Here is an 11,475-nt window from a genome sequence, read left to right as displayed (position 1 = left end):
TCCCTGCAGCGTGGCAGGCACAGAGAGTGCTCCCACAGCCCTGCTGGCAGCCAGGGATCTTTGCAGCTCTCCAGGGCTGCCGTGGGTACCTCCAGGTGCGCTGGGACAGCCCCAGGAGTGATGGGGAGGCAGCAGCAAGGGGGTGTTTGGGATTTTGGGTTGGCCCTGCTGGTTCTGCTCCCCCTTCCCTCCCTTTTCCTGGGGATGCTGAGTGCAATCCAGCCTTGTTCCCACTGGGGATGCTCCTGTTGAACAAACAGCCTGGGGGTGCTGCAGCCATTTCACTGTCAGCGTGATGGGCTTCACCTCCTGGCTCCACCACAGCTTTGGGGTGAAAACAGTGGCCAATTTCCTCCCTCCCAACATGCAATTTAAGCATGTGGTGAAGCAGCAGCAGCGTTTCTCTGGCTGGAAAGCTGCTCGGTGTGAGCGTTTGAGCAGAGCTCTGTGGTTTTCCTGCCTGTCCGCCTGCAGCTGCAGGGGAAAAGCGGAAGATCTCGGCTGAACTCTCGTTTCCCATCAGGGCAGCGCTTGTGCACAGCGGGGAGGGCCAACCTGCAATTCAATCTCCAGCTCTGGGGACAATACAGCCTGTGTCCTGCTGCTGACAGCCATCCTGTGCAGGGACAGGCTGTCCCAGCCCCGTGCTCACGCTGGTGGCACCGGTGCCTGGAGGGACAGCTTGTGCCTCTGAGGACACGGAGTGTTTTGTGATGTGAGCCGGCTTTGCTGCCTGTGTGTGACTGGGAAACGCTCTCTCCCCCACAGGCTGCGTCCTGAGGTTTGTGGATATGAAAGTCCACATGCCTCTTTCTTCTTTTTAATTGCTATAATTTGTCTGCCTCTTACCCGTGGTCAGGAGCAAGGCTTTGCTCTGAGTTCCCTCCGTGGATTTATTTTGGTTTCGATGATGTGCAAAAAACCAAACCACCCCAGCCCCTCTCCTGGTGCCCTGGGTGTGCATCCCGTGCCCCGGTAATTTTCCTCGCTGGAGTAATTTCCTTGCCCCCCGTGGGACTTCTCTTGTGAATAAAGCTATGTGGGATAAGAGGCTGAAAACCACAGCCTGGGAAATTTATGCAGAGGAGGGAAGGAGGGAGATTGTTCCTAGCAGGCGAGTGGTGGCTCTGATTGCTGTTCTCATGGCAGGCGGAGCGGGCTGGGGCTCATTAGGAGGCGGCGGGAGGCAGGGCAGGGTTTGGAGCTCACAAATTGCCTCGGGGCAGAGGTTGGTGCCTCCTGCCCTGGATGCCGTGAGGATGGGTGCCCAGGGGGATGGGGGTGGGCTGGGAGCACCCCCCTGTGCCAGTGCCAGGCGTGGGCTGCTCGGTCCTGCCCCCATCTTCCAGCAGCCTGGAGTCTGTGATGCTGCTTCCTCTCTTGAGCAGGAGAGGAGCCTGGATGTGCTGCTCTTCTGGGGCTCTCTGTTTGTGGTGTCCGAGGTGGGGTGAAAACAAGGTCTTGAAATATCAGGAAGGGAGTAGTTGAGAAAAAAAAACAGAGGGTCCCAAGCTGAGAGAGGTGAAATTTGAAGTGTCATGGGCAGGAAAAGGTAAATGCTGATGGTTTTTCATGGGGAGAGTGCCAGGAACACCCTGGGCTGAGCAGAGGACATGGAGCAGGGCAAGGGCAGAGCTGTGATGGGACACATGCCCTGGGATGTGTCTCATGGCCCTTTTCCTGCAGACACAAGCGATGTCCCCATCCCTGTGGGACTTCCCAGGAACAGCTCCCACACCTGTACCCATCCCTGTGGACCAGGTGCCCCCAGCCCCTTGGCAGAGGGGATCAGCACGATCCCCCCAGCCCCTGCTGTCACACCTAGCCCCGGCAGAGCCAGCGAGCTGCGTGTCCCCACGCCGCCACTGCCACCCCAGGTGGCCTTGTTTTCCTCAGCAAAGGCGGATGGGAGCCACCATCTTCTGAGCAAAGAGCATTTTTAATCTCCTGCTCCCGCTCCATGCAATTAACTTGATTCCCTCCCCTCGTTTCCTGCAGAGGTTTAATTAAAATGCATTGTTCGCCTCGCCAATTATTTGCTCTGTCCCCCGGATAACCTCTGTGCAGCGGCTGCTTCTTGGGGCTTTTTTTTTTTTTTTTCTTCCTTTCTTTCTCTTTATTTTTTTTTTCCCTTGTTGGTTGTTTCTCTCCGCTCCCCCCTCGGCAGCTCCAGCAGCGTTTACCTGCCGGGGAGAGCGGGATGGGGCAATGATGGAAGCGCCGCAGCCCTGCACGCACAGGGCCGAGCGGGGGCCGCTGCATCCCTGCAGAGATGCAGGAGGGGGAACGCACGGAGCTCCGTGCCCCCGAGCAGCTGAAACAACAAGACCTTGTTGACTCGCTTTGAGTTCCCGGCACTCGGCAGCTGCTGCTCCAGCAGGTGATAATTGAAACCGGGAGCGAACCTGGATGGCGGCAGGGGTTGAGATGTAGTTCAGCCTTCATCCCCCTCCCTCCTCGCCCTGCTGCCACCGGGATTTGCACAGGGCGGGGACCCTGGGGGCGGTGGGTGACAGTCCCCGAGGATAAGCGGTGGTGCTGGAGCAGGGAGTGAGCGGCTGCAGCTCCGCAAGGTCATCCCTGGAGGAGCCGTTTGGGAGAAGGGGTGTTCAGCGCTTTCTAAAAATAACCGCGGAGCAGGACCGAAATAACAAGCTGCTCTCGAGCAGTGCCGGGCTTGAAGCCGGGCCAAGGCAGCTGCTGCCGGGCCCCTCGGGTGTGCCGTGCAGCTGGACCTGGAGGGGGGGCACGGCAGTCCCCCATGGCGGCCAGGGGGCGAGCATCGGATACGGGATGGCTCCGAGAGACGCTGGTGCTCAGGCTGAAAGTGGGGGAGGAAGGGCAGGGGCTGCTCTTGGGAAGGTCCCTGAGGAAGTGGGGTTGATTCCCCCGGAGGAGCTGGGTGTTGGGAGGGGGGACACGGCCATGTGGTTTCCTCCTTTTCCATGGGGTCCAGTTTGGAGAGCAGGACTCGTGTCTGGATCTGTTGGAAAATGCTGGGTGTCTGCAGAGCGTCAGCAGCATCTCCTCCTGCAAAGTCTCCTTAATGTGTCCCCAAAGGCTCCCCTGCTTCTGCCTTTTGCAGATCCTGCCCCAATTCTTGGCTTTCCTTGCAGGGGCTCTGGCAAATGTCACATTCCTGGTGGTCCCACACACTGGGATTCGCTGATACTGAGGTGAAAGGCTGGGCTTGGGGGGGTCATCAGGCTCTGTGCAGCTCCAGACTGCAAACCAGGGGCTCCCTGCCTGCTCTGGCAGCCTGGGGGGAAATTTCTGGAGATCTGGGATGATATTTAGGGACCTTCTCACTCTCTGCACCCTCCTGAAAGGTCAGAGCCAGGTGGGGATGGTCTCTCCTGTCAAGGAAAGAAGGGACAGGAGGAGGAATTGTGAGATGCTGGAGGTGGGGAGGCCAGGCTGTGTTTTCTTGTTCCCTGGGATGATTTTGGGAGCCAGCACTGCTCTTCCCACGGTGATGGGGTTTATTAGAATGTACAAAGGGTTGCTGGGATGGGATTCAGCTGTTCATGGACCTCTGCTCCTCGAAGTTCCAACCCAGCAGCCTGGCTGGATCTCAGAGAGCCATCCCTGAGAGATGCAGGTGGAAATTCCTCCTACAGGACATTGGGATGAGCTGCTCTTGGGGCTCCAGGCCACTGCATTCAAGCCCAACAGTGCCAAGCTCCCCTCTTCTCCCACCCACCTTTCCAAATCCACTGATGAAACTTGGAGCAGTTTCCAGTCTAATTGCAGCTTCAGAGTGGGAATCCCCAGCCTTCAGGGAGGATAAATACTCTTTTATCCCTCTGGAAGAGGGTACAGCAATAGCCTGGGGGAGGCAGCCCCACTCACGCATCCTTCAAGGGAAAGGTCCAAACCTGCCTCACATCCCTGCTTCAAACCTGGCTCGAGTTCAGCCCTGGCACCTCCCAGCCAGACCTGCAGGGCTGATTTTGGGGAGAGAAGGGCCCAACTCCGTGTCACAAGCTGTTGGCACTGAGATTGGAACAAGCACATCCATAGGCTGACAGCGGTGGCCCTGCTCCACCCAGCCAAGCAGCAGCTGGTCCCTCCTGGGGCAGCGTGTCCTTCCGAGTGCCTCTCATTTTGTTTTTATTTTGATGTTTTTTAGGCTTCAAATCCATACTCCTGGCTGTTCCTGCCCTTATATGCAAGTTCTCTATAATTGAAAACTCTCAGTTGTGCGCTTCTCCCATGCAAAGCGAAGGCTTCAGAGCAGCAGGTGGAAATTGAGCCGATATCTTGGCTGCCAAAGTGAAAATTTGAATGAAAATTTAATTTTTCCTTCACAAAGCAGGGAATTGGGTTCCTGGGGCCCTGGCCAAAAGCCTGACATGACCCTGACTTGCAGGGGCAGTGAGGGGAGCAAACCCCAGTGCTGCCCCAGGGATACAGGGAGATGCAGTGAAGCAGATTTTTCTGGAAATTCTCTTGGCCAGATAGAGTTTCAGCTTCTGTGTAACAATAATGTGATTTCCTGGTGGTTTTATGGGTTTAGTGGGTCGAGGAGAGGGGACTGAGCATCTCCTGGGTTTTGAGCATCACCCGTGGGGCTCAGTCCTTTCCTACAAGAACACTCAGCAACCTCAGAGCCTGTTGATGGCGCTGAGCGGTGCTCCCAGACTCCAGGTGTGCCTCCTCCAGGTGCTTTTCTGCAACATCCAGCTGTCCTCGATCCTCTTTGGCACGCTGCTTTTCTCCCCACCCACCTGGTGGCCCAGGACCCTGTGCTTTCTGCCGTTGTCACCTGCAGAAGGCAGCGATGACACCGGCGTTGGGCAGGAGGTAAAACACCACCATGAGCATCTCCTCCTGGGCTGGGGACATCCAAAGCCTCCTGGGGGATGCCAGGGGCTGGATCCACTGTGGAGGATGCAGGGTAGGAGCTTCCCATCCCCATGCCCACATTTGGGGACCAGAGGGATGGCAGGGAGGGAGGGAGGAGAGGAGAGGGAATGTGCCGGAGCTGGAGCTGTGCCACTGCCGGCTCTGCGAGGGAGGAGCGTTCCCCCGGGGGGCCGGGGGCTTTCAGGGGGGCGTGTGGCCCCTTAGGAGCGTTCTCTCGCATCCCACGTGGATTTGATTTCCCGGCCCGCGGATTCCTTTGGGGTGAGGAAAGCCGGCGGAGCCGCCTGTGCGAAGGAGCCGCGCGGCCTCAGCGGGCGGGTCCCTCCCGGCTCTTATTTTGTGTTTGTTTTTAATTGAAAGACAAAAGGCCGCGTGCTATAGGCAGCCTGCCTTTCCCTTTGTCCTACGTCTTCATGGGATGAGGAGAGGGAGGCGAAGGGAACGCAGCAATCCCGATGTTCCCCATTCCTGTTCCAGCATTCCGTATTCCCATGGGACCCCCCGAGCCCACCGAGCAGCAGCTGCCCCTTTCCTGGGGGTGAAGGGGGAGCAGCTGCGGGGTGATGCCACAGGCAGGTGTGTCCATCGCTCCTGCTCTCCTGGGCTTCAGTCCTTTCTTCTTTTTTTTTCCCTTTTAATCCCTGGAAACAAAGCCAGAGGGCAGCTGCGCCTGGCAGCACATCCCGCTGCAGGCAGGGCCGGGGCTCTGCTCGCCTGCGGGATCTCGGCTTTGCGGGTGATTCCTGAAAATCCCTTTGCCAAAGCAAAGCCTCTGCCTGCCCGGGGGTCCGGGCAGCTCAGGGACCCCCCTGAGCTGGAGCAGGGATGTTTTGGGAGTCCAGGAGAGGAGCCCCCCTCGCAGCACCCAGGGCTGCCCAGAGAAGGGGTGGCTATTTCTGGGCTGCAAAAGGAAAATTGTCCAACTGCTGAAATTGGCAGTGAACCCCAGGACTATAATAAACAACTTCCCGGCCAAGGTCCCTGGCTATTTTCTCTCTGTTTTGGCTTGGAGAGGAAGATTTATTTTGTTTGCTGCTTGGAATTTTTTTCCCTTGTCTTTTTTTCCCTCTTCCTTTGGAGGTATTTAAAGGCAACAACCCCCCCGAGGCCAGGCTGGGGTTGCTGCTCCCCTGGATGTCCCTGGGTCCATGGAGGTGTCAGTGCCACCAGCTCCCATGGTGGCACTCCAGGCAGAACTTTTTGGGATGTGTTCAAAGCCCATCCCTTATAGACCTGCAGGGCATTTGTAGCCTCCAGATGGGCCTTGATAGTAAAAAAAAAAAAAAAAAAAAAAAAAAGATATAATAAAAACCAAAGAAATGAGCAGGGAAAAATTCCACTGGCTTCCAGGAAAGGTTTTCCTGGCTGTGGGACTGAGCAGTCAAGCAGGAAGATGGATTCTCTGTGCAACCTTTTCCATCCTCATTCTCCTTGGGGAGGTGTGGGCTGCCAAAGTCTGCTTTGGGAGCTCCCCCATTGCTGTGCAGTCCCTGGGTGCCCCTTTCCCCATGCTGCAGAGAGCTCCCAGGTGCCACAACTCATTCCTGTGGGATACAAAGGGCATCAAGCTGGATAAATCATGCTCAAGTGATGGGGCTGTGCAGCATCTCTGCAGGGTGACAGCTTCAGTGGTGCTGCAGCTTCCCAATCCCTGTGCCTGCAGCAGGCTGGGGCACTCAGATGGGATATCAGGGGTTGAGATCCATGTTTTGGGACAGCCTTGGCTTTGCACAAGTGATGGAGCAGCAGAGTGAGGGACCACCAGCACCCAAACCCTCTGGGAACAGGGGGAGCTCTTGGCACAGGGCTTCCCTTGCAGGTGGAGTGGGAGGATGCAGTTGGAAGTTTGTTGTGGATGGGGTTTGGTAAAAGGCTGCTCCCCTCTGTTTATTGATGTAAACTCTCTTGGAATGACATTTCCCCCCTCAGTTTTCCTGAGGCAGGACTCACTTTGCTCTCCAGCCAGGAGCAGGGTAAGTCCATGTGTGTTTTCCCTGATACTGCGTCCTCAAGGTGCTGCCAAGGACATGAGGATTTGGGCAGAGTGCGATGCTTCAGCCAGCTCTGGTCCCACAAAGCCACCAGCTGTGGCAGAGGGGACCCCCAGGAGGGATCCTTTAGGATTTTGCATGGAATTTCTTCCATTTCCCACAGAGCCAAGCTGGCTGGTTGTTGTCAAGTTGAGTGTGGGCATATCCAAGGTCTCTTCCCGAGGGAGGAGCAGAGTTAGGCCACCAATTCTGTTACTCTGTGATGTCTGGGCTGGTGCATCCTGGATTTACTGGGGGTCATTCCCCACTGGAGGGGCAGGGCAGGGCAGGATGGGGCAGGGGGGGTTGGCAGCATTCCCACAGGTGCAGCACCTCCCTTCAGAGAGCCCCGTGGAATACGAGGTGCAATCCACAGCAGGGTCCCTTGGCATGGCCCACATCTGGCTGGAATTTCTGGGATGCTGAGAGCCAGCTGGGAGATACAGAGTGGGGCCAGGATGAAGCTGTGCAGAGCACATGGAATGAGGGGCCAGGTCTCAGCAGAACCATGGGAAAGGCTCTCTGGGGCTGGAGTTTTCTGAGCTGGGTGAGCTCAGAGCTCTGTTTTCACCTCCATTCCAAGTGGATGTAGTGTGTTTATACAGGCAGCTATCCCTCAGCACCCAAAAAGTGTACCTTCTATTCCTACAGCTGGAATTGGGAAATGGATGGGATCTTGGAGGGATTTCCCTTAGGGGTGAATGGGGGACTCCTCTCATGGGAGCAGGATGAGAGCTGGGGCTCGGCTGTGCCCTTGCTGCATTTTCCCAATGAAAAGGAGGTGCTGCCCTACCCTGACCCCACATCCCTGGATCCATGTGACCTGGGGAGGCTTTGCAGCACCTCCTGGGCGAGCTGCAGCCCCAGGGAGCTGACGCTGACACGAGCCAGATTTCAGAGCCGGGCGCAGGAGGCTGGCGAGGCCTCGCCTTGGCAGAGCAGCCAGGGGAACAGCTTGTGACAGCCTCTCTCCCTCCCCGAGCGCCTGCTGGGGTGCGTTCCCTAACCTTTCCTGCCTCCGTTCCACTCCTGTGTTTCTCTCTCTCTCCTCTTTTTTTTTTTTTTTTCCCTTCCCTTTCCCCTAACTGTAAATGCGCCATAAAAATGGATCAAATTGCTTAAATCACTGTCATTAAATCAGTGTGAGTCCCCCCTCCGCCCCTGTGCTCGAAGCCTGGCAGAGAACATTTGTTCCAAAGGCTGAACAGCCGTCTTATTGCTCTGAAAGCATATTTGCTGCTTGATGGAAGGAGGAGAGGAGGAGAAAAACAGCCTGCAAGGGAAGGAGGGGGGGTGAAACCACCGGGGGCTGGCTCTCCTTGGACACAGAGGCGGGGAGCAGGGGCTGTATCCTGCAGGCTGGGTCCATGGGAGGTAATGGGGGTGACAGAGATGAGGGGACTGGGGCACGCCTGGGGTTGGCTTTGATGGTGAAGTTGGGGTTTCGTGGTACAGGGGATGCTGGAGAGGGGTGGTGGGGATCCCAGTGCCAGCACAGACCACACAGCCCCATCCTGCAGTCCTGCAGAATGCTCTCCATGGAAGCCCAGCAGTGCTGCTGTGGAACAGCTCGGCCTAGTGCAGCACAGGAGAGCAATGAATTCCCAGTAAACAGGGCAGGTTGGGCTGGTGAACCTTCCTGAGGCGCTGGGTTGATAAAACCCTGCCAGTCCCAGCTTAAAGAGTGGCTTTAGACCCGCTGGTGTTTGCACATCCGAATAAAAAGCTTTTGCAAACCCTCACCACAGGCCCAGGGGAGCTGGGGAAAAGCAATTGCTCTGTAAATTCGGAGTATTTTGGGAGCCTGGGTTTTGGCACGGCAGAGCAAGGCAGCCATGGAGGCAGAGACAAGGCTGGCTCCAGGAGCTGACGCCGGCAGCGGGCCACACGGGGGAATGCAGGAATGCTTCTCCCCAGGTGGTCTGGAAAATCCCTAGAGAGAGCAAGAGGCGAATGCCGAGGAGAGCCGGGAGCTGGAGGCGGATCAAAGGGCTGGGGAAGGGGCTGCCACAGGTGGCAGGTGCTGGCAGGGAGAGCACATCCCAAAGGCACCGCTGTGCCGAGCCCTCCTGCTTTTCCAGAGCTCCAGGCTCTTGCAAAGCCGTAGCACTCACCAGCGGCTTTCTGGTGCTTTGTCCCCAGGAGGGTTTCTCGGAGGATGCTGGTTCTCCCCCGCCTGCATCACCCTCTGCCCCGCTGGGCTCTGCCTGAGCACTGAGGACCGGGCTGAAGTTGTCCCCAGGACCAAAAGGTGACCCTGGGGATGCTGTGCTGCCCATAGAGCACGGCAGGGCTGGTTGTAGCCTCCTGCTGCACCGATCCCAGCTCCAAAGCCCTGAGGAAAGCAGGAAGATCATTTATAACAATGAGATGTGCTGGCGCACATGCCCGTGTGTGGGGCAGAGCTGGGGGGGCACAGCCCTGCTCCTGCCTCTGCCCTGGGTGCAGGAGCTAAAAGCCAAACTGCAGAACAGCTCCGAGGGCTGGAGAGCTGCCCGAATTTCCACAGCTCCAGATTAAAAACGCTCCAGCTCAGAAAGGCTGCCCGGAGGCTGGGGACAGGCTCAGCCTTCCCGAGGCTCAGCACGCTGGGGACGCCCCCGGGTGCTGCTTTAGGGAGCCAAGGTGGCCCTGCCCAGCCCTTTGGATGCCCCTTTCCAGGCTGGCAGGGACTCCTATGCCCTTGAAGACCCCATAGATGGTGAGCAGGGACCCCCTACCACGAGATGGGATCTGACTGGAACCTTTCCAGGCTCCCCCTTGGAAATGGGAGCACGGAGAGGGCAACACAGCCGTTCCCTCCTCGTGGGCTTTGCAGATTAATTATTCCCAGGGTAAGGAGCTGCTTAATGGCTCTCCCCCTCCACTCCCCCTTCCCATGGGAAACTGCAGGGACAGCTTCTCCTTGTCCCTCAGGGGTGATGCATGTCAGGCTTAATCCCTGAGCATCCTGCTGCTTGCTGGGGACACTCAGAGCTGATCCTTGGCCCTGGTCTGAATCAGGAACAACTCCCTTAAAGGCAGCAGCAGTGAGTTAGCATCTCCCGACGCTGTGGCACGGGAATGCTCCATGGAGGAAAGCAGGATTGATAGGAATAATCAGGTTTTGTTTAACCATATTGAACTTTAGGGCGAGGGGCAACTCCCCTGTTCTCAGCTTTTGGTCTTTACTTTGGTTTCTGAGTGCCTGAGGGCAGCAAATCTGTCTTGATAGAAGTGCTAATGGAGAAAAAAATGGATATTAATTCAGGGGAAGTGTTTCCAGACAGGGATTCATCTTCGTAAGCACCACTGAAGTACATGAGCTGCTCTGCTCAAAGCAGGAGCAATGATTTTTTCCAGCTGCATCCCACAAGGATGCTGAGGGACAAAGCTCATTTTGGGCTCGTTTGGACCAGATACAGAGCTGGGGGTCTCCCAGCTGGTAGTGGCAGAGCATCCAAAAATCCACTTTACCTCTAGGTTCTCCATGCCATGAGGCAGTACAGAGGAGGGGGTGACTTCCTTTCTTTCCACCCCAAAAACCCTCTGAGCAGCAGAGATGTGTCATCATCCCAGGCATGGTCCAACCCTTGGCTCGATTTCCCTCAGCCAGGCATCCCAGGAACAGGAATTTCTGCCCAGGGATGGTGAGGGGAGGAGGGAGCAGATCGCTCCTGGCAAAGGCAGTGGCTGCCACGGAGCCCTCCCAGCTCCCCTCACAGCAGGTGTGTGTTTATTGCTTCCTGCCGGGAAGGGCGACAGCTGGGATCTGTTTGCTCAGGACCTTGTCAGGGGCTTGTGGGCTCAGCCACTCTCTGCCTCAGCCTGCCTGGAACCCTGCAGTAGGGATAAATCCTGGCAAACCCGGCCTGGCAAAGGGCTGTGAGCTGCTTCACCAGGAGATCCACCCTGTTCTGGGGGCTGGTCACCTTCTGAGGTTAGGAGCCATCAAGGACCTCTCTGCATTGGCCAAACTCTCCATGAAATTCATCCAGATGTGCCTGGGAGTGACTAGAATTGCCAACAATGGTCTGAAAAATTGAGCCATGATGTTCCTCAACATAAAGAACCATCTTTCTCACCTCCTCAATGGCTGGACTGTTCTTCTCCTTGAGCACTTGTTTTCTGTTGGGGGTTAGGATTTTTCCTTCTCTCATGGAATTTTGTCCCAAATGTTGCTAAGAGAAAATAATGACCTGTATTTAAGAGACAAAGGAAATGGCCAAGATGGGTGAAGGGTGCAGTTGGCTACTCTGTTACCAAGGGGGTTTTCTGCTTGGAAGGGCAAAGATACCTCGAGATTTCGGTGGGGGGCTGAGCTTGGCTCCTCTCTCTCTCAGCATCTGAGGGGAGACAGGCTGGGGTTGCTGTGGGGAGAATTTGCCACCATTGCAGGGTTCTGTCTCCTGCTGTCTTCTCCTACTGCAAACAAAGTTCTGCTCATGGGAGCAGCCATTGCATTGGGACCTTATAACACCCGACCTCACTGGAAGGCACCGTCACCATCTGTAGGGTGAGGGGCAACTCCCCCGTTCCCAGCTTTTGGTCTTTACTTTGGTTTCTGAGTGCCTGAGGGCAGCAAATCTGTCTTGAC

This window comes from Agelaius tricolor, unplaced genomic scaffold (genome assembly GCF_023055355.1).
Source record: "Agelaius tricolor isolate 1412-34295 unplaced genomic scaffold, bAgeTri1.0.p SCAF_15, whole genome shotgun sequence".
Lineage (NCBI taxonomy): Eukaryota > Metazoa > Chordata > Aves > Passeriformes > Icteridae > Agelaius > Agelaius tricolor.
Note: the sequence above shows the minus strand (reverse complement) of the source record.